This window comes from Macaca thibetana, chromosome 20 (genome assembly GCF_024542745.1).
Source record: "Macaca thibetana thibetana isolate TM-01 chromosome 20, ASM2454274v1, whole genome shotgun sequence".
NCBI lineage: Eukaryota > Metazoa > Chordata > Mammalia > Primates > Cercopithecidae > Macaca > Macaca thibetana.
Window position 1 is genome coordinate 56,975,393 of NC_065597.1, and position 24,555 is coordinate 56,999,947.

At 42.9% G+C, this 24,555-nt stretch overlaps 1 protein-coding gene across 1 annotated transcript in view; it reads left to right on the forward strand.

Moving 5' to 3' along the window:
• The first annotated feature begins 1,294 nt into the window (after positions 1–1,294).
• GPRC5B (G protein-coupled receptor class C group 5 member B) overlaps positions 1,295–24,555 on the forward strand; it is a 68,126-nt gene continuing 44,865 nt past the window's right edge. The window contains exon 1 of the mRNA XM_050775019.1: positions 1,295–1,302. The gene's annotated coding sequence lies outside the window, so the exon portion shown is untranslated. The remainder of the gene's footprint in view (positions 1,303–24,555) is intronic.

Genomic DNA, 24,555 nt, shown 5'->3' on the forward strand with positions numbered 1-24,555 from the left:
TCATAAACTAAGTACTCATATGTTGACTGACTACCATGGCAATGAGACCTGAGCCCTATTAGACCCTAAGCCGCTCCACCTGCAAACTCCACTGGACCCCCCCACAGCATGGAGGACTGTCGATCCTCTCCCTGCATAACCCTCCCCCTTCCCACCACTGCTGCATGTTTACTCCACAGGAATTCTGAACAGAAAAGGGCTCCTGGATCATGGATGCCCCAAACTTATAACCAAGAGAGTGCATCAGATTCAGTTACGGTGCTCTTTAGAGCATCCTGACCCACTGAACTAGAATCTCTAAGACTGGGGCCTGTGTTTAAGTATTTCAAAGATATCCCACCAGGCCACCCTCAAGCCAGGCCCAGTAAAGGACAACAGCATTATAGAGCATGTGCAGGGAGATCACCAAAGAAAATACTGTTGAGTATCAAAGAGACAAGATGCCCAGCCTCACCCATGGACAAGGACACCACAACGTGATACTGTTTTTCACCTGTCACATGGCAAATCATAGACAAAGGACTAATCTTCCTGGTTTATAAAGTTTCCCTACAAATGAATAATGAAAAGACCAATAATCCAATCCAACAGAAAAATGGCAGAGGCGATGAACAGAGTGTTGAGAAGAAAAGGAAGTACAGTCGGCCCTGGCCCTGCATATCTAGAGGTTCCTATCCATGGATTCAATCAACCACAGAACAAAAATATTTAGGGGAAGTAGAGGGAGCAAAATGGCCAGCCAAATGGAAGCTTCCGCTGATCACCTTCCCACAGGAACACCTAATTGAACAACTACACACACACGCGCACACACACACACACCTTCATAAGAACCAAAAATTGGCTGAGCAATCACAGTACTAGATTTTATCTTAATATTACTGAAAGAGACACGAGAGAGGGTCAGAAAGATGGAAAGATAGTCTTGATTCACTGACACTACCCTCCCCCACAAGGCCAGAAACAGTCACGTGATGCAGAAAAAGAATCTGCACTTGGGAGAGGGAGAGCACAGTGATTGTGGGACTTTGCATTGGAACTCAGTGCTTCCCTTTCGCAGCAGAAAGCACCAGGCAAAACTCGGCTGATGCTCACAGAGGGAGCATTTAGACCAGCCCAAGGCAGAGGGAAGTCATCTATCCCAGCAGTCATAAACTGAGTTTCTACAAAGCCTTCACACTGTGGGCTAAGTGTTCTGGGGTTCTAAATAAACTTGAAGGACTGTCTAGGCCACAAGGACTCCAATTCCTGTGCAAGCTCTCATGTTGTGCTGGGCTCAGAGCCAGTGGATGTGGGGGGCACGTGATCTAGTTAGACACCAGCTGGGGTGGCCAAGGGAATGCTTGTGCCACATCTACCCCAACCTCAGACAGCACAGCTCACAGCTCTGGGAAAGACTCCTTCCTTCTACTTGAGGAGAGGATAGGGAAGAGTAAAGAGGACTTTGTCTTGCAACTTGGATATCGGCTCAGCCGCAGTAGGATAGGGCACCAGGCAGAGTCCTGCAGCCTACATCCCAGGCCTAGCTCCCAGGTGACATTTCTAGACATATCCTGGGCGAGAAGGGAAACTGCTGCCTTGAAGGGAAGAACCCAGTCCTGATGGGACTCATCACCTGCTAACTAAAGACCCCTTGAACCCTGAATAATCAACAGTGGTAGCCAGGTAGTACACACTGTGAGCCTTGAGTAAGACTCTGAGAGGAGCTAGCCTCAAGGCCTTGGCTCTTGGATGGCATTTCTGGACCTGCCATGGACCAGAGGGGACCCACCGCCCTGAAGGGTGAGTTCTGGGCCTGGCAGAATTCACCACAAGCTAACTGAAGAGACTGTGGGCCTTGAGTGAACATTGGTGGTAACCAGGCAGTTCTAGCCATGGGCCTGAGGCAGTGATGGCCATGAGAAGAGACTCCCCTGCTTGTGAAAAGGGGAGGGAAGAGGGAAGGACTTCATCTTGTGGCATGGGTGCCACCTCAGCCACAGTAGAACAGAGTGCTGGGTAGATTCCTAAGGTTTCCAGCTGTAGGTCGTGGCTCCCAGACAGCACCTCTGAACCCACCAGGGTCCATGAGAAATGTGTTTCCCTGAAGGGAAGGACACAAGCCTGACTAGCTTCACCACCTGCTGGTTGTATTGTAGAGCCCTAAGGCCTTGAACAAACATAGGTGGTAGCTAGGCAGTGGTTACTGCGGGCCTTGGGTGAGACCCAATGCTGTCCTGGCTTCAGGTGTGACCCCTCACAGTCCCATTGGTGGTGGCCACAGGGCTACTTGTGTCACCCCAGCTCTAGGCAGCTCAGCACACACACGCAGAGATAGAGACTCCATTTGTTTGGAAGAAAGCAAGGGAAGAGAATAAGAGTCTCTACCTAGTAAACCAGAAAATTCTTCCAGATCTTATCCAAGAACAATTACTAGAGTTAGGGTATCCGCTAATGCATGTAATCTGGCAGTGACTAAAATTCAGATCACAATACCAAAGTCCATTCAAATACCTGGAAAGCCTTCCCAAGAAGGACAGGTACAAATGAGTCCATACTGTGAAGATTATAGTAAATATCTAATTCTTCAATGCCCAGACACTGACAAATATCCACAAGCATCAAGACTACCCAGTAAAACATGATCTCACCAAATGAACTAAATAAGCCATCAGGGATCAATTCTGGAGAGACAGAGCTATGTGACATTTCAGACAGATAATTCAAAATAGGTGTTTTGAGGAAACTAATGAAATTCAAGGTAACACAGAGAAATAATTCAGAATCGTATTAGGTAAATTTAACAAAGAAATTGAAATGATTTAAAAGAATCAGAGAGAAACTCTAGAGCTGAAAATGCAATTGACATATTGAAGAATGCATCAGAGTCTCTTAACAGCAAAATTGATCAAGCAGAAGAAAGAATAATGAGCTTGAAGACAGGCTATTTGAAAATACCCATTTGGAGGAGACAAAAGAAACATGAATAAAAAAAAATCACACAAGATCTAAAAAATAGCTTCAAAAGGGTAAACCTAAGATGTATTGGCCTTAAATAGGAGGTAGAGAGAGAGAGAGAGATGGGGTAGAAATTTTATTCAAAGGGATAACAACAGAGAACTTCCCAAACCTAGAGAAAGATATCAACATTCAAGTATAAGAAGATCATAGAACACCAAGTAGATGTAATCCAAATAAGACTATTTCAAGGCATTTAGTATTCAAGGCATTTAAATTCCCAAAGATCAAGGATAAAGAAAGGATCCTGGTGGGGCGCAGTGGCTCACGCCTGTGATCCCAGCACTTTGGGAGACCAAGGCGGATGGATCATGAGGTCAGGAGATTGAGACAATCTTGGCTAACACAGTGAAACCCCGTCTCTACTAAAAATACAAAAAATTAGCCAGGTGTGATGACGGGCACCTGTAGTCCCAGCTACTTGGGAGGCTGAGGCAGGAGAATGGCATGAACCCAGGAGGCGGAGACTGCAGTGAGCCGAGATCATGCCACTGCACTCCAGCCTGGGCAACAGAGAGAGACTCCGTCTCAAAAAAAAAAAAAAAAAAAAAAAAAAAAAAAAAAGTATCCTAAAAGCAGCAAGAGGAAAGAAACAAATAACATACAGTGGAGCTCCAATACATCTGGTGGCAGACTTTCAGTAGAAACTTTACAGACCAGGAGAGAGCAACATAACATATTTAAAGTGCTAAAGAAAGAAAACTTTTATCCTAGAATAGTACATCCAATTAAAATATAAATCAAACATAAAGGAGAAATAAAGGCTTTCCCAGACAAACAAAAGCTAAGAGATTTTATCAACACAAGACCAGTCTTATAAAAAAAGTTACAAAAATTTTTTCAATCTGAAAGAAAAAATGTTAATTAGCAGTAAGAAATAATATGAAGATATGAAACTAACTGCTAAGAGTAGCTACACAGAAAAACATACAATATTGTAACACTGTAATTGTGGTATGTAAGCTATTCAGATCTTGAGTAGAAAGACTAAAATATGAACTGATGAAAAATAACTACAACTTTTCAAGACACAGGCAATACAATAAGATATAAATAGAAGCAACAAAACATTTAAAAGCAGGGCAATGAAGTCAAAGCGTAGAGTTTTTATTACTTTTCTCTGCTTGTTTGTTTATGCAATCAGTGTTGTCATCAGATTAAAATAATGGGTTATAAGATATTATTTGCAAGCCTAATGATAACCTTACATCAGAAGATATACGGTGGATACACAAAAAATAAAACACAAAAATTAAAACATACCACCAGAAAAAATCACGTTTACTGGAAGGATGACAGGAAAGAAAGAAGGAAGAGACAACAACAAAACAACCAGAAAACTAATAACAAAATGGCAAGAGGAAGTCATTACTTATCAATAATAACCTTGAATGTAAATGGACTAAACTCTCCAGTCAAATGACATAGAGTGGCTGAATGGATTAAAAAAAAAAAAAAAAAAAAGACCCAATTATCTGTTGCCCGCAAGAAGCACACTTCACCTGTAAGACACACATAGACTGAAAATAAAGGAATGGCAGAAGATATTCCATGCAAATGGAAACCAAAAAAGAGCAGGAGCAGCTATACTTGTATCAGACAAAAACAGATTTCAAGACAACACCTATAAAAAGAAACAAAAAAAAAATTATTGTATAATGATAAAGGGTGAATTCAACAAGAGGATATACCAATTGTAAGTATATATGCACCCAACACTAGAGCACCCAGATATACAAAGTAAATGTTAGTGCTAAAGAAAGAGACCCCAATACAATAACAGTTGGAGACTTTAACACCCCACTTTCAGCATTGGATAGATCTTCCAGATAGAAAATCAATAAAGAAATATCTAATTTATCTGCACTATAGACCAAATAGACCTAACAGATATTTATAGAACATTTCATCCAGTGGTTGCAATACACATTCTTCTTCTCAGCATATAGATCATTCTCAAGGATTGACCATATACTAGGCAACAAAACATGTCTTTAAAAATTCAAAAATAATAAAATTATATCAAATATCTTCTCTAACTACAGTGGAATAAATCTAGAAAGATGTAATAAGAGGAATTTTGGAAACTATACAAAACACATGGAAATGAAACAATATGCTCCTGAATGACCAATGGGCCAATGAAGAAATTAAGAGGGAAACTGGAAAAGTTCTTGAAACAAATGACAGTGGAAACACAACGTACAAAACCTATGGGATACAGCAAAAGCAGTACTAAAAGGGAAGTTTATAGCTATAAGCACCTATATCAGAACAGTAGAAAAACTTCAAATAAATAACCTGACAATGCATCTTAAAGAACTAGAAGAGCAAAAGTAAACCAAACCCAAAATTAGTGGAGAAAAGAAATAATAAAGATCAGAGCAGAAATAAATGAAATTAAAACAAAGAAAACAATACAGAAGATAGGTGAAATGAAAAGTTGGGGTCTTTTTAAAAAATTGACAAGCCTCTAGCCAGAGTAAGAAAAAAAGAGAGAAGATCCAAATAAAATTGGAGATGAAAAGGGGACTTTAGAACTGATACTGCAGAAATTCAAAAGATCATCAGAGGCTACTATGAGCAACTTCATGCCAATAAATTGGAAAACCTAGAATAAATTAATAAATTCCTAGATACATGCAACCTACCAAGATAGAACCATGAAGAAATCCAAAACCTGAACAGACCAATAACAAGTAATGAGATCAAAGCCATAATAAAAAGTATTCTAACAAAGAAAAGCCCTGAACCTGATGGCTTCATTGATGAATGTTACAAACATTTAAAGACGAGCTAATATCAATTCTGTTTAAACTATTCTGAAAAAATAGAAGAAGGGGGAGTACTTCCAAACTGATTACAAAGGCCAGTATTTCCCTGATACCAAAATCAGACAAAGACACATAAACAAAAACAAAACTACAGATCAATATCCCTGATGAACATTGATGCAAATATCCTCAACAAAATACTAGCAAACTGAATTCAACAACACATTAAAAAGATCATTCATCATGACCAAGTGAGATTTTTCCCAGAGATACAAGGATGCTTCAACATATGCAAATCAATCAGTGTGATACATCATATCAACAGAATGAAGGACAAAAACCCTATGATCGTTTCAATTGATGCTGAAAAAGCATTAGATAAAATTCAATATGTCCTCATGATAAAAACCCTCAAAAAACTGGGTATAGAAGGGACATACCTCAACACAGTAAAAGCCACATATGACAGACCCACAGCTAGTATAATTGTGGATGGGGAATAACTTAGAGCCTTTCCTCTAAGATTGGGAACATGACAAAGATGCCCATTTTCACCACTGTTATTCAACATAGTACTGGAAGTCCTTGCTAGAGCAATCAGATAAGAGAAGGAAATAAAGGGCATCCAAATTGGAAATGAAGGAGTCAAATTATCCTTGTTTGCAGATAATAATTTGGAAAAACATAAAAACTCCATCAAAAAACTACTAAAACTAATAAATCGTTTATAAGTAAAGTTGCAGGACACAAAATCAACATACGAAAATTAGTAGCATTTCTGTATGTCAACAGCAAACAATCTGAAAAAGAAATCAAGAAAGTAATTCCATTTATAATAGTTACAAATAAAATAAAATATCTAGGAATTAACCAAAGAAGTGAAAGATTTCTACAATTAAAACTACAAAGCATTGATGAAAGAAATTTAAAAAGGACACAAAAAAATAAAAAGATATTCCATGTTCATGAATTGGCAGACTCAATATTGTTAAAATGTCCATACTATCCAAAGCAATCTACAGATTCAATGCAATCCTATCAAAATACCAATGACATTCTTCATAAAAATTTTAAAAACTGCAATCCTAAAACTTATGTGGAACTACAGAAGACCCAGAATACCCAACACTATCCTGAGCAAAAAGAACAAAACTGGAAGAATCACATTATCAGATTTCAAATTATTCTTTAGAGCTATAGTAACCAAAACAGCATGGTACTGGCATAAAGATAGAACAATGGAACAGAACAGAGAACCCAGAAACAAAACCATACATCTACAGTGAACTCATTTTTGACAAAAGTGCCAAGAACATACATTGGGGAAAAGACAGTCTCTTCAATAAGTGGTGCTGGGAAAACTAGACATCCATATAAAGAAGAATGAAACTGTACTCCTATCTCTCACCATATACAAAACCCAAAGTGGGTTAAAGACTTAAATCTAATACCTCAAACTATGAAACTACCACAAGAAAACATTGGGGAAACTCTTCAGGACATTGGACTGGATGAAGATTTCTTGAGTCATACTATTCAAGCACAGGCAACCACAGCAAAAATGAACAAATTGAATCACATCAATTTAAAAATCTTCTGCATAGCAAAGAAAACAATCAACTAAGTGAAGCGACAACCCCAAAATTGGAAAAAAATGTTTGCAAACTATCCATCTGACAAGGAATTAATAACCGGAATATATAAGGAGCTCAAACAACTGTAGAAAAAAAAATCTAATTATCCAATTTAAAAATGGGCAAAAGATCCAAATAGACAGTTCTCAAAAGAAGATATGCAAATGGCAAATAGATATATGAAAAAGTGCTCAACATCACTGGTCATCAGAGAAAAGCAAATCAAAACTACAATGAGATATCATCTCACCCCAGTTAAAATGGCTTTTATCGAGACAGGCAATAACAAATGCTGTCAAGGAGATGGAAGAAACGTAACTCTAGTACACTGTTGGTGAAAATGTAAATTAGTACAATCAGTATGGTGAACAGTTTGGAGGTTCCTCAAAAAACTAAAAATAAAACTACCATATGATCTAGCAACCCACTACTAGGTATATACGCAAAATAAAGGAAATTAGTACATTGAAGAGATATCTGCACTCCCATGTTTGTTGCAGCACTGTTCACCATAACCAACATTTGGAAGCAACCTGAGTGTCCATTAACAGATGAATGGATAAAGAAAACGTAGTACATATATGTAGTGGAGGACTATGCAACCCTATAAAAGAATGATATCCTGTCGTTTGCAGCAACATGGATGGAACTGGAGGTCATTATGTTAAGTGAAATAAGCCAGGCACAGAAAGGCAAATTTAACATGTTCTCACTTATTTGTAGGAGCTAAAAATTAAAACAGTTGAACTCATGGGGACAGAGAACAGAATGATAGTTACCAGAGGGGGGGAAGGGTAGTAGGGGTTGGTTAATGGGTACAAAAATATAGTTAAATGGACTGAATAAGATCTAGTATGATAGAACAACAAGATGACTACAGTCAACAATAACTTATATTTTCAAATAACTAAGAGTTAAATCGGATTGTTTGTGACACAAAGAAAGGACAAATGCTTGAGGTGATGGAGATCCCGTTTACCCTGATGTGCTTATTACGCATTGTCTGCCTGTATCAAAATATCTTGTGTGCCGCATAAATATATAGTTACTATGTGCCCACAAAAATTAAAAATTTAAATTAAAAAAAACTATTCAGGGAAAAAAGCAATAAAAATACAAATAAAAGGCAATACAGAATAACAACTATTTACATAGCATTTGCTTTGTATTAGGTAATATAAATAATTTAGAGATGATTCAAAGTATCCAGAAGGGTTGCATAAGTTATGCAAATACTGCACCATTTTACATAAGACACTTTAGCATGCATAGGTTTTGGTAACCAAAGAGGTCCTGAAACGAATGCCCTACAGATACCAAGGGACAACTCTAGAAATGATTCTTAAACATACAAAAAGGTGATCATTTCATTCATAATTTAATTTTTTTTCTTTTTTCTTTTTTTTTCCAGAGTCAGTGTCTTTCTCTGTTGCCCAGGCTGGAGTGCAATAGCACAGTCATAGCTCATTGCCACCTCCAGCTCCTGGGCTCAAGAAATCTTTTTACCTTAGCCTCCTGAGTAACTGGGACTACATGCATGCATCCAGATTATTTTTTAATTTTTTGGTAGAAATGAGGGTGTCTCTATGTGTCCTACCTCGTCTCAAACTCCTAGGTTCAAAAAGTCCTCCTGCCCTGGCCTCCCAGAGCACTGGGATTACAGGCATGAGTCACCACACCCAACCCATCTGAAAGTTTGGTAATGCACTGATAAGGTTTGGGAAAACAGGCTGGTGAGAAGGTAAATTGATATAACTCCTTGCAGGAATTAGACAGTATCTATAAATTACAAGCACTTTTAATTTTTGAGCCACCGATGCTACTCCTAGGAATGTAACCATCCGATATGATTGCACATGTGTGAAAATATTTAAGTACAAGGATATTCAGGCCGGGCACGGTGGCTCAAGCCTGTAATCCCAGCACTTTGGGAGGCCGAGACGGGGGGATCACGAGGTCAGGAGATCCAGACCATCCTGGCTAACACGGTGAAACCCCGTCTCTACTAAAAAACACAAAAAAACTAGCTGGGCGAGGTGGCGGGCGCCTGTAGTCCCAGCTACTCGGGAGGCTGAGGCAGGAGAATGGCGTAAACACGGGAGGCGGAGCTTGCAGTGAGCTGAGATCCGGCCACTGCACTCCAGCCTGGGTGACAGAGCGAGACTCCGTCTCATAAAAAAAAAAAAAAAAAAAAAAAAAAAAAAAAATTCACTACAGCATTGTCTGATGTAGCAAAAATTCAGAAACAACCCACTTCCTAACGGGAGACCTACAGTCACACAGTGGAATAATACACAACCATTTAAATAAAAGGAGAAGTCGGATCAATGAAACAATACCAAGACATTTTATTAAATGAAAAAATAACAATAAAGTGTGAAAGTGTGTGTGTGATTAATGACAAAGTCATGTTAGTAATGATCATTTAATAATTGGTAATAATCTTTGTTACTTTTTTTTTTTTTCTTGAGACAGAGTCTCGCTCTGTTGCCCAGGCTGGAGTGCAGTAGCATGATTTCAGCTCACTGCAACCTCCGACTCCCAGGTTCAAGCAATTCTCCGGCCTCAGCTTCCCCAGTAGCCAGGATTATAGGCACGTGCCACCACGCCCATCTAAACTTTTTGTCTTTTTAGTAGAGATGGGGTTTCACCATTTTGGCCAGACTGGTCTCAAATTCCTCACCTCAGGCGATCCACCCACCTCGGCCTCCCAAAGTGCTGTCATTATTTTCTTGTTTCAAAGTTCAGGTCTAAAATAAATAATTTAAAAATTTTTAAAAATAAATTTGAAAATTTCCATTTTAGGGATTTTCAAACTCAATATATAGCAGATATATACTTGTATTTTACAGATAACTCTGGAAAGATGCACACACACAAAATAAAAACTGAATACAGAGGTAATCAGTAGTTTTGGTCCTTCTGGGGACATTAGGAGAGTGAGGTTCTGGGAGTTAGAAATGAAAAGTAAACTCACTTTTCTCCTTATGCCTTTATGCCTTTTTATACTGTTTGATTTTTATTTATTTATTTATTTTTAAGTTTTTTTGAGACAGAGTCTCACTCTGCTACCCAGGCTGGGTAGCATGATCTCAGCTCACGGCAACCTCTGCCTCCCGGGTTTAAATGATTCTCTTGCCTCAGCCTCCCAAGTAGCTGGGATTAAAGGTGCGCACAACCACACCGGGCTAATTTTTTTATATTTTAGTAAAGATGGGGTTTCGCCATGTTGGCCAGACTAGCCAAACTCCTGACCTCAGGTGATCCACCTGCTTCGGCCTCCCAAAGTGCTGGGATTACAGACGTGAGCCACCACACCTGGCCACCGTTTAATTCTTTTACCATGCAAACATTGCCTTCCTCAAAACAAACAAGATGTAAAATAAAAAATAAAGGCTACACAAAACCACTTTTCTGCACCAATGTCCTTACCTTACAGATGGAAAACTTAGACCAAATAAAAGAAAGCTCCCTCTGGGCACAAAGCCTCTGGCTGTCACGGCAGGGGGGACCCCTCCCCAAGAGCTCCCAGAGCCCTTTGTTCTTCTCTGGATTGGAGCATTGACCACATGTTGTTGCCAATATTCTCATGCCTTGTCCGTCTCTGTGCCTTCAGTACTAGCCCACAGGATGCACACTACACAATTTCAGGAGGTACCATTCACATATGCTACTATTTAACTGATGTTCTCTGGATTTGTGCAGTGCACAACCTGTGTTAACTATGTACAGTTTCCCTGCCCACATTTCCAGTAGTTCAGTGGGGAAGATAAATTAAACAAAGCAGCATATATTTCTTTTCATTGGAATTAAGGCAACAACAACAAAAAAAAGAGCATGTTGCTAAGACAGAGAAAAAACGGAGGGATCTGTTTTGAGTTTCACAAAAGTCATTCTGAGAAAGTGATATTTATAGTTACAGTAATAGTTATTTATTTATTTATTTGTTTATTTGATACGGGGTCTCACTCTATTGCCCAGGATCCAGGGCAGCGGTGTGATCACAGCTCACTGCAGCCTTGACCTCCCAGGCTCAAGCAATCCGGCCTCAGCCCCTCAAGTCACTGGGACCACAGGCACACACCACCACGCCCAGCTAATTTTTGTGCCTTTTGCAGAGACAGGGTTTCGCCATGTTGCTCAGGCTGGTCATGAACTCCTGGACTCAAGTGATCCACCCTCCTCGGTCGGCCAAAGTACTGGGATTACAGGTGTGAGCCACCACACCCAGCCAGAAAGTTATATTTAAACCAAGACCTTGTATTCGTCAGGAATTTTATTTAGTTGATAGTAACAGAGGCTGGACTTAGTAGCTTTAGTAAAACAGAGCTGCTTTTTTCCTCATTCCACAGGAAATCAGAAAGTAGGCAACCCAGGACTGATTTGGGAGTTCAAGTGGTTATCAGGAACCCAGCCCCCTTCTGTCTTTCTGCTCCATACCCCTTAGCATGTGGTTTTCATCCTCAAGATTGTCTCATGGTCCAAGATGGTTGCCAGAGCTCCAGCCACTACATCTGCATCACAGACAACAACATGGGGCAAGGACATTAGAGACATAAGGGACGCCTCCCCAGTCCACTTAAGGAGCTGACCATAAGTTTCACAAAATATTCCACATCCATCTCATTGGCCCAAAACTAGTTATGCGAATATAGCACACTGCAAGAGTGGCTGGGGCATGTGAGCTCTAAAGAGTTGCCCAGGGTTATTACCAAAAAGGGGAAATTATGATTGAGAGTTAATACATAGCCTCTGTTATGGACTGGGAGAATAAACAGGAGATACTTAAGTGAAAGTGTTGTGGGGAGCAGGTTCCAGGCAAAGGGAACAGCAAATACAAAGGATCCAACAGAATGAGGTTGGGCTGGGGCACAGTGGTTCACGCCTGTAATCCCAGCACTTCGGGAGGCCAAGGCAGAAGGATCACTTGCGCCCAGGAATTTGAGACCAGCCTGGGCAATAGAGAGAGATCCCATCTCTACAAAAAAAAAAATACCAAAAATAAATAAATAAATAATAGCCAGCCATGGTGGTATGTGAATAAAAATAAATTTTAAAAATATTCTTGCCTAGGCTGGAGTGCAGTGGCACAATCTTGGCTCACTTCAGCCTCGACCTCCCAGGCTCAGGTAATCCTCCCATCTCAGCTTCCTGAGTAACTGGGACTACAAGCACATACCACCATGGCTGGCTAATTTTTCAAAAATTTTAAAAAAAAAACATATTTTAAAATAAAATAAACTTTAAAATATTCAAAACTAAAAATAAAATTTAAAAATATTTTTGAATATTTTAAATATAGTGGGCCGGGCACAGTGGCTCATGCCTGTAATCCCTGCACTTTGAGAGGCTGAGGCAGGTGCATCACCTGAAGTCAGGGGTTCAAGACCAGCCTGGCCAACATGATGAAACCCCATCTCTACTAAAAATATAAAAACTTAGCTGGACGTGGCGCCGCACTCCTGTAATCCCAGCTGCTCAGGAGGCTGAGGCAGGAGAATCACTTGAACCCAGGAGGCGGAGGTTGCAGTGAGCCGAGATTGCGCCACTGCACTCCACCCTGAGCAATAAGGGCAAAACTCCATCTCAAAAAAATAAAATAAAAAATAAATAAACATATATATTTAAGGAGTCAGGTTCTGTCTCAAATTTGAATATTTAAAATATTCAAAACTTTATATTTTAATAAAATTAAAAATAATTTTTATTCAAAAATAAAAATAAAGGAATAAAAAGGAGGAGGTTTGTCTGTTCTCAGAACTGAAAGGAGGCCGGCATGGTTGGAGCACATTCAATGTGAGAAGATGAGGAACCAGGGGAAGGAGAAATACCCAGGCTCTCAGGCACCTCCCCAAACCTAGCTGCATACCTTCCGCTCTGGGCAAAGCCCTGGCATCAAACAGACCCATGTTCATATTCCAACATCACCTCTTAAAAACCGAGAACCCTCAGGTAAGTCTTTTAACTTACCTGAGCCTCCACTTCCTTACCTGTAAAACAAGAATTATACCTGTATAATTTCTTATTTGAATAAGAATTGGAATAATAGATTTCTTATGTGAATTAAATGAGATAATGCATATCTCATAAGAAACCTATAGATTTCTTATGTGAATTAAATGAGATAACACATATAAGGAGGTTAGCACAGCGCCTAACACACATTGAGCACACATTATTATTGATTCACTACACTTTGACCAGAAGACTTATGTGATTGTGGCCTTGTCAACAGTCAAGGTTGTAACTCCAGGCTCCAGCAAGTACACTGGCACATAGTTAGTGCTCAAAAGTTTGGTATGGGACAGGCACAGAGGCTCAAGCCTGTAATCCCAGCACTTTGGGAGGCTGAGGCAGGCAGATCATTTGAGGTCACGAGTTCGAGACCTGCCTGCATGGTGAAACCCCATCTCTACTAAAATCACACACACAAAAAAGAAAATTAGCCAGGTATGGTGGTGCATACCTGTAATTCCAGCTACTTAGGAGGCTGAGGCACAAGACTCACTTGAACCCAAGAGGCAGAGGTTGCAGTGAGCCACGATCTCGCCACTGTACTCCAGCCTGGGCAACAGAGCGAGATTCCATCTCAAAACAAAAAAACAATAGCTGGGTGCGGTGGGGCATGCCAGTAGTCCCAGCTGCTCAAAAGACTGAAGCTGGAGGCTTGGTGGAGCCCAGGAGCTTGAGTTCATCCTGAGCAACATAGCAAGGCCCCATCACAAAAAAATAAGAAGTAAAAGAATAACGCAAAATAAAACATCGTTTAAAATGATAGGTGTTACTATTGTGGCTCTTGGTGAGGACAACAGATGGCTTATCAGAATTTCTTCCAGTGCCTCTCTTGGCCTCCCCACCTTGCCAGGCAACCATGGATACATCCAATCTTCGGATTACCAACTGCAAACTAGAAAGCCGGGTCCCAGGATGGAAAGTGCCACCCTAAATTGCTAACAGGCGCCCTGGGTGCCCAGCAAGAGCCTCAAACACTCTCTCTACTTTGCTCAGGCTCTCGGAGTGAATCAGCTCAGGCTGTGATGCAGAAACGCTTACTGCTCTGAACTCGAATAAAGCTCACACTCAGACTCCAGGAACCACCGTCTTTTATATCCCCATCGATCCTCTAAGCCTATTTTTATGATTCCTCTTCCCAGTGAGTGTTGTGTATATTTTTGGACTGTGTTCCTCTCATAAATAAATAAATGTGTAGGTAAATACTAATAAGAGCTAGCATTTATTAAGTGCTTGGCGTGGTGCCAGGGATGGTGCTGAGGGGTTTTGCCTGTGACTTTATTTCAGCCTCATGATGACCTAATGAAACTGGCACCATAATGATCCGCATTTTACAGGAGAGGAAACTGAGACTCAGAGGGATGAGGTCATTTGTCATTTCTCCCCAAAAAGGGGCAGAACAGGGATTTGACCTCAAGGCTGTCCAATCCAAAGCCCCGATGACCGAGTTCTGAGTAGCTCGTGTGGACATGAACCCAAACTTCATCTCACTTCCTAACTGCCTTCCTTCCTTCGGCCCCCACTAATTAAGCTTCTGCCGTCAATGCCAAGCCAGACAGGGAAATGCTAAGTGCTCAAACTAAGCTGATGATTTGAAAATGCCAATAGTCCTTCATTTCTGCTGACCACCCTGAGCCTGGGGCCAGCTCACTCCTGAGCCTGGGATCCAGAACAATGTAATGGATGAGCCGCGAGTTGAGCAATGCTTTATGCCACTCGGGAGTGACTCGGGCTGGGAACATCTCAGTAGTCAGCGTGTTAATTACAACTGCCCAAATGAGGCTCATTCATCCATTAATACCAATGAGGCAGCTCCAGACAGCAGAGGCAAGATGACTCGCACTCATGAATCTTGCTCATTGCAGATTCCACAACCACCATGGCCTGGCCACCCAGGCTACATCTTCATTGTTATCAAATTATTTGTACTTCCCCTGCAAGTCTCTCCAATTTTCACCCCATCCTTTCCCAAAGAAGGCCCCAAGCGAAAGGCAGCATGCCTGGCACAAAAGACATGGGCTTCAAAGCTTGAGAGATTCAGTCGAATCCTGGCTCTGCCACTGACCAACAGAGTGACCTCAGGCAGGTCATTTCATGTCTCCGGGCCTCGGTTATCCCATCTGTCAAATGGGGCTAAGCACTTCCACGTCTCTTTCATGTTCATAGTGGGAGCTAGAAGATGTGATATCTAAATGTCCCAGCTTGTAGCAAGGCTCAGCGCATAGTAGCTGTTGTTATTAATTGTATCATTAGATGGCTTGGATCACTTTCACATCATTTCCGCCAGCGCGTTGGGGTTTATGGAATGGTAGCTATCATGTGACTGGAGAGTGATTCTCAAATTTCAGTGCACCGGGATGCTTGTTGCAAATACAAGGATCTGAAGCCCCCAGCCATTCTGATTCCAGAGTGGAGCTAAAGACCGCGTGTTTGGTAACCACCTCGAGGTTTAAGGCTTCCAGACAGCGGTTCTCAGCCCTGCCTACACATTGGGATCACGGGGAAGGGGAGAAAGGAAGTGGCGGAGATGGGGGGAAGAGGTTTAGTTTTTGGGTTTTTTTAATGCCTGGATCCTAACTGCAGAAATTCTGATGTGCTGGGGCTCTTGTGTGGCTGGGATATCAGGAATTTTTTTTTTTTTAAACCTCCCCAGATGATTCTAATGTGCAACCAGGGCTGAGACCTGCTGCTATCAGCCAGTGGTTCTCAGAGTGTGGTCCAGGGACCCATGCATCGGCATCAGGCTCACTGGGAACATGTTAGAAATGCACATTTTCCATCTGTCCTACCTCAACCTGCTGATTCAGAGACTCTTGGGTGGGACTTAGCACTGACTTATAAAGCTCTCAAAGGAATTCTTTTTTTTTTTTTTTTTTTTGGATACAAGGTCTGGCTCTGTCACCCAGGCTGGAATGCAGTGGTGCAATCACAGCTCACTGCAGCCTCGACCTCTGGGTTCAGGTGATCCTCCCATGTCAGCCTCCTGAGTAGCTGGGACTACAGGCTTGAACCACCATGACTGGCTAATTTTGGGGTTTTTTTTTTTTTTTTTTTTCTTTTCATAGAGACAGGATCTCCATATGTTGCCTAGGCTGGTAAACTCCTGGGTTCAAGCAATTCCCCCAGCCAGAGCATCCTAAAGTGCTGGGATTACAGGTATAAGCCACCAATGCCTGGCTTCCTGGGTGATTCTGACACACTCTTAAGTTTAAGAACTCCTGCTAAAAGGCCTGGCATCCCCCAAATTGCATGCTGATAAGAACCACTTGGGGAAGAGGTTTGTTATTGCTCTTTTTTCCCACCCTTTCTCTTTTGAACACTGTTGTGTCTTGATGTGAAGCTTGGAGCTTTGGCAGCCATCTTACAAACATGAGGTAAAAACCAAGGCTTCGCAGAGATGCCACCCCAGTGCCTCGCAGTCACTGAGTCACTGCCCCAACCTCTGACCCCCTACTTCCAAACTTCCCATTACCTAAATGCCTTGTGTAAGCTCCTATTATTTGAGTCGTCTCTTACTTGCAGTGGAACACATTTTTTATTTGTATAAGTATGCCCAACACAGTACGAGTGCATAGAACAACTTTAAAAGATCCCTGCCATAGGCTGGGTGTGGTGACTCGTGCTTATAACACCAGCACTTTGGGAGGTCATGAGGATCACTTGAGCCTAGGAATTTGAGACCAGCCTGGGTAACACAGTGAGAACCCCGTCTCTACAAAAATTAAAACAAAATTAACTGGGTGTGGTGGCATGTGCTTATAGTCCCAGCTACTCGAGAAGCTGAAGTGGGAGGATTGCTTGGGCCCAGGAGGTCAAAGCTGCAGTGGGCCATGATCACGCCATGGTGCTCCAGCCCAGGTGACAGAGCAAGACCCTCTCAAAAAGAAAAAAAAGAAAAAAGAAAATCCAGGACATAGATATAATACCTAAAATTTTACTTTGAATATTCTCAGAAAAAAACCAAACAGACTAAGTGTGGAGGGACGAGTGGGGTCGATTTTGACTTTAAAAAATATTTAAGTTAAATTTTGAGAAATCCCTCTTAAGAAAAAATTTTGAATTTGGGCTATGGGGATAGATGAAATGAGATTGCGACGATTGATATCTACTAAATCTGGGCAATGTTGAATCTACACATACTACATATGATTGTGGAAACTACCATCATAAAAAGTAAAAACAATTTTAAAAGATTAATTGTTTTAAAAAAAAAAAAAAAGTCTGGGCATGGCAGCTCACACCTGTAATCCCAGCACTTTGGGATACCAAGGCGGGCAGATCACCTAAGGTTGGGAGTTCAAAACCAGCCTGACCAATGTGGTGAAACCCTGTCTCTGGTAAAAATACAAAACTTAGCCGGCCTGTGGTGGCCCATGCCTATAATCCCAGCTACTCAGGAGGCTTAGGTGGCAGAATCGCTTGAATCCGGAAAGCAGAGGTTGCAGTGAGCCAAGATCATACCACTGCACTCCAGCCTGGGCCACAGAGGGAGACCCTGTCTCCAAAAACAAAAACACAAAAAAGACCAGCTCACTTCTCCCCTGGAGGCAGGGGAACCAGAAGAATTGGAGACTATCACTGAGAGTTGAGGACAAGACATCTGCATTACGAAATGAGTCCCTGTAGATTTCATCATCTCGAGAGCCCTCATCAGTGCCGATGAGGGAAACTGATTACCAGGAAAATTAGAGAACATTGTGGCACAGTGGCAGTACTGAATGATGGCTTTGGCTTCCAGAAGTTCGAGTTCAGGTTCTGCCACTTATCAACTATGTGACCTTAGGCAAATGACTGACTTTTCTGAGCCTCAGTCACCCCTGCGGTGAATGGGGATAATAAAGATTCTCACCTCTTAGACAATTGCGAGAAAGAATGGAAATAATGTATGTATTTAAGAAATAGTAGCTGCTATGGTTATTATCTTATCTTTACTTATAAAGTCAAGAGTTGGCCGGAAGTGGTGGCTCATACTTGTAATCCCAGCACTTTTAGAGGACTGTTTGAGGCAAGGTGTTTGAGACCACCCTAGCCAACACAGGAAGACTCCGTCTCTAAATTAAATAAATCAATCCAGGCTGGGCATGGTGGCTCACGTCCGTAATCACAGCACTTTGGGAGGCTGAGGCGGGTGGATCACTTGAAGTCAGGAGTTCGGGACCAGCCTGGCCAACATGGTGAAACTCTATCTCTACTAAAAATACAAAAAATTAGCCAGGCATGGTGGCACACGCCTGTAATCCCAGTGACTGGGGAGGCTGAGGCAGAAGAATCACTTGAACCCAGGAGGCGGAGGTTGCAATGAGCCAAGATCACACCACTGCACTCCAGCTTGGGTGACAGAGCGAGACTCCATCTCAAAAAAATAAATAAATAACAGTAATAATAATAAAACCATATTCTCAGCCTTCCCTTGCCACCCTGAGAAGTGAGTGTTTGCCCTCATTTCTATATTGCTGAGCCCCAACCCCCCCACCATTCTGACCTTAGCTACCCTCTCCTCCCTATCCCAACCAGTATTAACATATAGCAAATATTCATTATATGCCAAGAACTGAGCTGGATGTTTACCTGGATTTACCTGGATTATCTCACTTAATCCTTGATGTTATTAGACTCATTTTACAGAGGAAGAAACTGAGGTTCAGAGAGGTTAAGATCATACAGCTATGAAGTGGGCTCTGAGACCAAGTGTACCTAATTCCTCAAAGTTCAGGTCATTTTTTTCCACCAACATAGATCTTGAGAGGTCGGAATAAAAGCCTTACGTACAACACTAGCCAACATTTGGGATCTACATACATGTATTATTACCCATTCATTTATCTTTTTTTTTCTTTTTCTTTTTCTTTTCTTTTTTTTTTTTTTTTTTTTGGAGACAAGGTCTCACTTTGTCACCTAGGCTGGAGTGCAGTGGTACGATCATAGCTCACTGCAACCTCCACCTCCTGGGCTCAATCCATCCTCGCATCTCAGCCTCCTGAATAGCTGAGACTACAGGCGCATGCCACCAAGCCCACCTAATTTTTTAATTTTTTTGGTAGAGACAGGGCTTCACCATGTTGGCCACCCTGGTCTTGAACTCCTGAGCTCAGGCAATCTGCCCACCATGGCCTCCCAAAGTGCTGGGATTAAGGATGTGAGCCACCGTGGCTGGCCCATTTACTTCCATTTTACAGATAAGAAAGCTGAGTCCCAGGGTCTACCCCAGCAGCAAGGACTGACCACCTTTCCAATTCCACTTCTCATACGCTGAGAGAGATCCAGAGATCTCTGGACTCTTGACCCAGTCCTCATTCAGCATCTTTCCCTTCCCCATCCTCCATCCTAACCCCAACGTCTCCATTTGCATCCCGGCCTGTGAAAGCTGACCAAGTGGCATAGTGGACAGGAACGGATGCAAGGATCAGAAAGTGCAGTTCAGGTACCACTCAGCTGTGTGACTTTGGATCACTTCCCCTCTCTGAGTCTCAAGTTCCTTTTCACACCCCATACCCTAAAACCGTGATCCTCTCAGCAGTCCCCCATGGGAGAGAGTCCTACTCTCCTCACACACCATTCCTCATCCTGGGGAGGCAGAAAGGAAAGACTCAAAAAGCCGTAAAATACAAAGAAGACTGCTCCTCGGAGCTCAAAGTTGCTGTCCTTTCAAGGACAAAGAGAAACAGACCTGCATTAACCAATTACACCCTGAGCGCCCCAGAGCTGGGTGGGAGTCACATCCGCAGGAAACACTGCCACCCTGTGGCCCCTATGCTTCACTGCAGGCCACTTCCCGGGCCCTGCTGGAAGCTCAGCACTGGCTCAGAGGCTATCCCGTTGTGGGATTCAAAAGTGGCGAGCTCACGTCTGTAATCCCAGCACTTTGGGAGGCCGAGGCGGGCGGATCACGAGGTCAGGAGATCGAGACCATCCTGGCAAACACGGTGAAACCCCGTCTCTACTAAAAATAGAAAAAATTAGCCGGCCGTGGTGGCGGGCGCCTGTAGTCCCAGCTACTAGGGAGGCTGAGGCAGGAGAATGGCGTGAACCCGGGAGGCGGAGCTTGCAGTGAGCTGAGATCGGGCCACTGCACTCCAGCCTGGGCGACAGAGCGAGACTCCGTCTCAAAAAAAAAAAAAAAAAAAAAAAAAAAAAAGTGGCGAGCATGGGGGAGGTGGGGAGCCTCTCAGGCTGTGAGCCTCGGAGGCTGACAAAATATAACAAGCCCTAGAAGAGAGAGAGGGCAGCACGGCATGCCAGAAAACACAAAAGCCTGGTTCTAGGTCACCACCGGCCATTGCATAGGCTGTTCCCGTACTCGGAACACTCTTCCCCAGATATCCCCATGGCTCCATCTCTCACTCCTCCAAGCCTCTGCTCAGCGGTGCCCTTCTCTCCAGACCCTATTTAAAATGGCGACACCGCCACTCCCCACCCCCCAGCACTGTATATTACAGCGTTCATCCCCATCTAAGATGCAACACAATGTAATACCTTAGACTACACGTCCCTTGCTTGTCATCTCTTCCCCCACTAGAATGCCAGTTCTGATAGGACAAGGATTCTTGTCTTCTTCCTTGCTGTGTCTGCAACAGTACCTGGCTCATATCATTTTTATTTTTATTTTTTGAGACACTGTCTCTGTCACCCAGTCTGGAGTGCAGTGGCCTAATCATCGGTCATTGCAGACTCAACCTCCCTGGCTCAAGCCATTCTCACACCTCAGCCTCCTGGGTAGCTGGAACTACAGGCACACACCACCAGCCAGGCTAATTTTTGTAGTTTTTTGGAGACAAGGTTTTGCCATGTTGCCCAGGCTGGAATATCTTATTTATTGATTCAATAAATGAGTGAATGGTGCAGTGGCTTGGAAGCCTCTAAGGCTCTCTAAGCCTTAGTTTTCTCAACTGTAAAATAAAGATGAAAACAATCCCTTCCTTATCTGCCCCACATGATTGCAGTGAAATCACATGAATTGTTAAGGGCCTCTGTCATGAGTTGAATTATTTTCCCCAAAAATTCGTGTCCACTCAGAATCTCAGAATGTGATCTTTTTTGGAAATAAGGGCTTCGTAGATGGAATTAGATAATGCCATGGCTGGGTGCTATGGCTCACCCTGGTAATCCAAGCACTTTAAGAGGCTGAGGCAGGAGGATTGCTGGACCCCAGGAGTTTGAGATCAGCCTGGGCAACATAGTGAGACCCCATCTCTACACAACCAAAAAAAAATTAGCTGGGCAGGGTGGCACGTTCCTGTAGTCCCAGCTACTCAGAGACTGAGTTGGGAGTATTGCTTAAGCTCAGGAAGTCGAGGCTACAGTGAGCCACAATCATGCTGCTGCATGCCAGCATGGGAAACAGCCAGACCCTGTCTCCAAAAAAAAAAGATGAAGTCATATTGGGTAAGGATAGGCTATAAGTCTAGTAACTGATAAAAGATGAAGAGAGGGCTGGGCGCAGTGGCTCACACCTGTAATCCTAGTGTAACAGGATGAGCCACAGACAGGAACCCCTCAGACACCAAGCTGTGGAAGGAAAGGGTTTTATTCAGCTGGGAGCATCGGCAGACTCACATCTCCAAAAACCAAGCTCCCTGAGTGGGCAATTCCTGTCCCTTTTAAGGACTTAAAACTCTAAGGGAGTCCGTGTGAGAGGATCGTGATTGATTGAGCAAGCAGTGGCTACGTGACTGGGGACTGCATGCACCGGTAATCAGAACGGAACAGAACAAGACAGGGATTTTCGCAGTGCTTTTCCATCCAATGTCTGGAATCTGTAGATAACCAGTTAAGTCAGGGGTCAGCCTTTAATTACCAGGTCTGGAATGCAGTGCCAGGCTATCTGATTACTGATTTCACTTCTGTCTTTAACTCCTAATTTTTCTTTGAGGCAGAAATTGGTCATAAGACAATATGAGGGGTGGTCTCCTCCCTTACTAGCACTTTGGGAGGCCAAGGAGGGTGGGTCACCTGAGGTCAGGAGTTCGAGACCAGCCTGGCCAACATGGTGAAACCCCATCTCTACTAAAAATGCAAAAAATTAGCCGGGCGTAGTGGCGGGTGCCTGTAATCCCAGCTACTCAGGAGGCTGAGGCAGGAGAATTGTTTGAACCCAGGAGGCAGAGGTTACAGTGAGCCGAGATCACGCCATTGCACTCCAGCCTGGGCAAAAAGAGCAAAACTCCATCTCAAAAACAAAAAGACGAAGAGAGGACCCATGCAGCCACAAGTCAAGGAACACCTGGGGCTCCCAGAAGCTGGAAGAGGCAAAGAGGGATTCTGCCCTAGAAACTTCAAAGAAACCACAGCCCTGCAGACACCTTAATTGTGGACTTCTGGCCTCCGGAACTGTGAGAGAATACATCTCCATTGTTTTAAGCCACATAGTTTGTGGTAATTGGTTATGGCAGCTCCACAAAACTAATACAGGTGCCTACTTAACACATTGGAAAGCATGAAGCAGGAATTTGTGGTTGAGTGATACATATATGGCCAGGTGCAATGGCTCACGCATGTAATCCCAAGACTTTGGGAGGCTGAGGCAAGAGGATCGCTTGAGCCCAGGAGTTCGAGACTGCTTGGACAACATGGCATCCCCTCATTTTGGTTTAATAAGCCAGGTGTGGTGGTGCCTGGAGTCTCAGCTGCTCAGGAGACTGAGGTGGAAGGATCTCTTGAGCCCGGAAGGTTGAGGCTGCAGTATGATTGCACCTCCCTGTACTCCAACCTAGGTGACAGAGCAAGACCGTGTCTCAAAAAAAAAAAAAAAAATTGCATATCTTGTTCAATGCAGTCCCGGTCAGCAGATTCTTTCTAATGCTGTTTTTCTCTGAAATGGTTTGTAAAAATAAATGCTTCACCCCGTGCTGGACACTATTGCACAGACATCGAAGGAGCATGTGAGTATCAGCAGGCAAGCTCCGCTCTCAGCCACTGGGTGTGACTCACTGAGCCCACCTCTCTTTCTTCCGCTTCCCTCGGGTTTGGTGGACAATTTTCACCCCTAACAGAGGATCAGAGGTGTGACGCTAAGGAGTCCAGGCCTACCGGGTGGTGAAGTCAAGGTCTCCCAGCTGGTCTAGGCTCCTTTAAGGAGATACTTGTATTCCTTTCTTGCTGAGACTTTTAAAAATTAACAAAAACGTCATGACTTAAAACAATACGTATGTATTATTGTACAGTTCTGGAGGTCAAAATTCTGTAACAGGTTATACTGGCCTGAAAGTCAATGTGTCGGTAGAGCTGGAGGGGAGAATCTGTGTCCTTGTCTTCTCCGGATTCTAAAGGCTGCCGCACACCTTGGCTCATGGTCCTGTAGGGGAGGCAAGATTTATTTCCCCACTCATCTTAGGTTCATGGCAGAGGCACCCATAATAAAAGACTCATGAATCAGAGAAGAGCATAGCAATTTATTTAACACAAGTTTTATGTGACATGGGAACATTTAGAATGAAAACCCAAGGAAACAGGGAAACGTGTGTGTGTGTGTGTGTGTGTTTAACCCATTTGTAGCTTATTTTATTTTTATTTTTGCGACTTGTATTTTAGATTTGAAGATACAAGCGCAGGTTTGCTACAAAGGTATATTGTGTGATGCTGAGATTTGGGGTATGATTATGATTGAACCCGTCACCCACGTAGCGAGCATAGTACCCAGTAGGTAGTTTTTCAATCCTTGCCCCCCTCTGGTACTCTTGCATTTCTCAGTGTTTATTGTTCCTTTTTTTTTTTTTTTTTTTTGAGACGAATCTCACTCTGTCACCCAAGCTGGAGTGCAGTGGCATGATCTTAGTTCACTATAACCTCTGCCTCCCAAGTTCAAGAGATTTGATTATCCTGCCTCAGCCTCCTGAGTGGCTGGGATTACAGACGCCCGCCACTACGCCCGCCAATTTTTTGTATTTTTAGTAGAGATGGGGTTTCACTATGTTGGCCGGGCTGGAGTCGAACTCTTGACCTCAAGTGATACACCCGCCTTGGCCTCCCAAAGTGCTGGGATTACAGGCGTGAGCCATCGCACCTGGTCTGTTGTTCCCTTTTTTATGTCACGTGTACCCAATGTTTCGCTTCCACTTATAAGAACATGCAGTATTTGGTTTTCTGTTTCTGATTGGTTTGCTTAGGATAATGGCCTACAACTCCATCCATGTTGCTGCAAA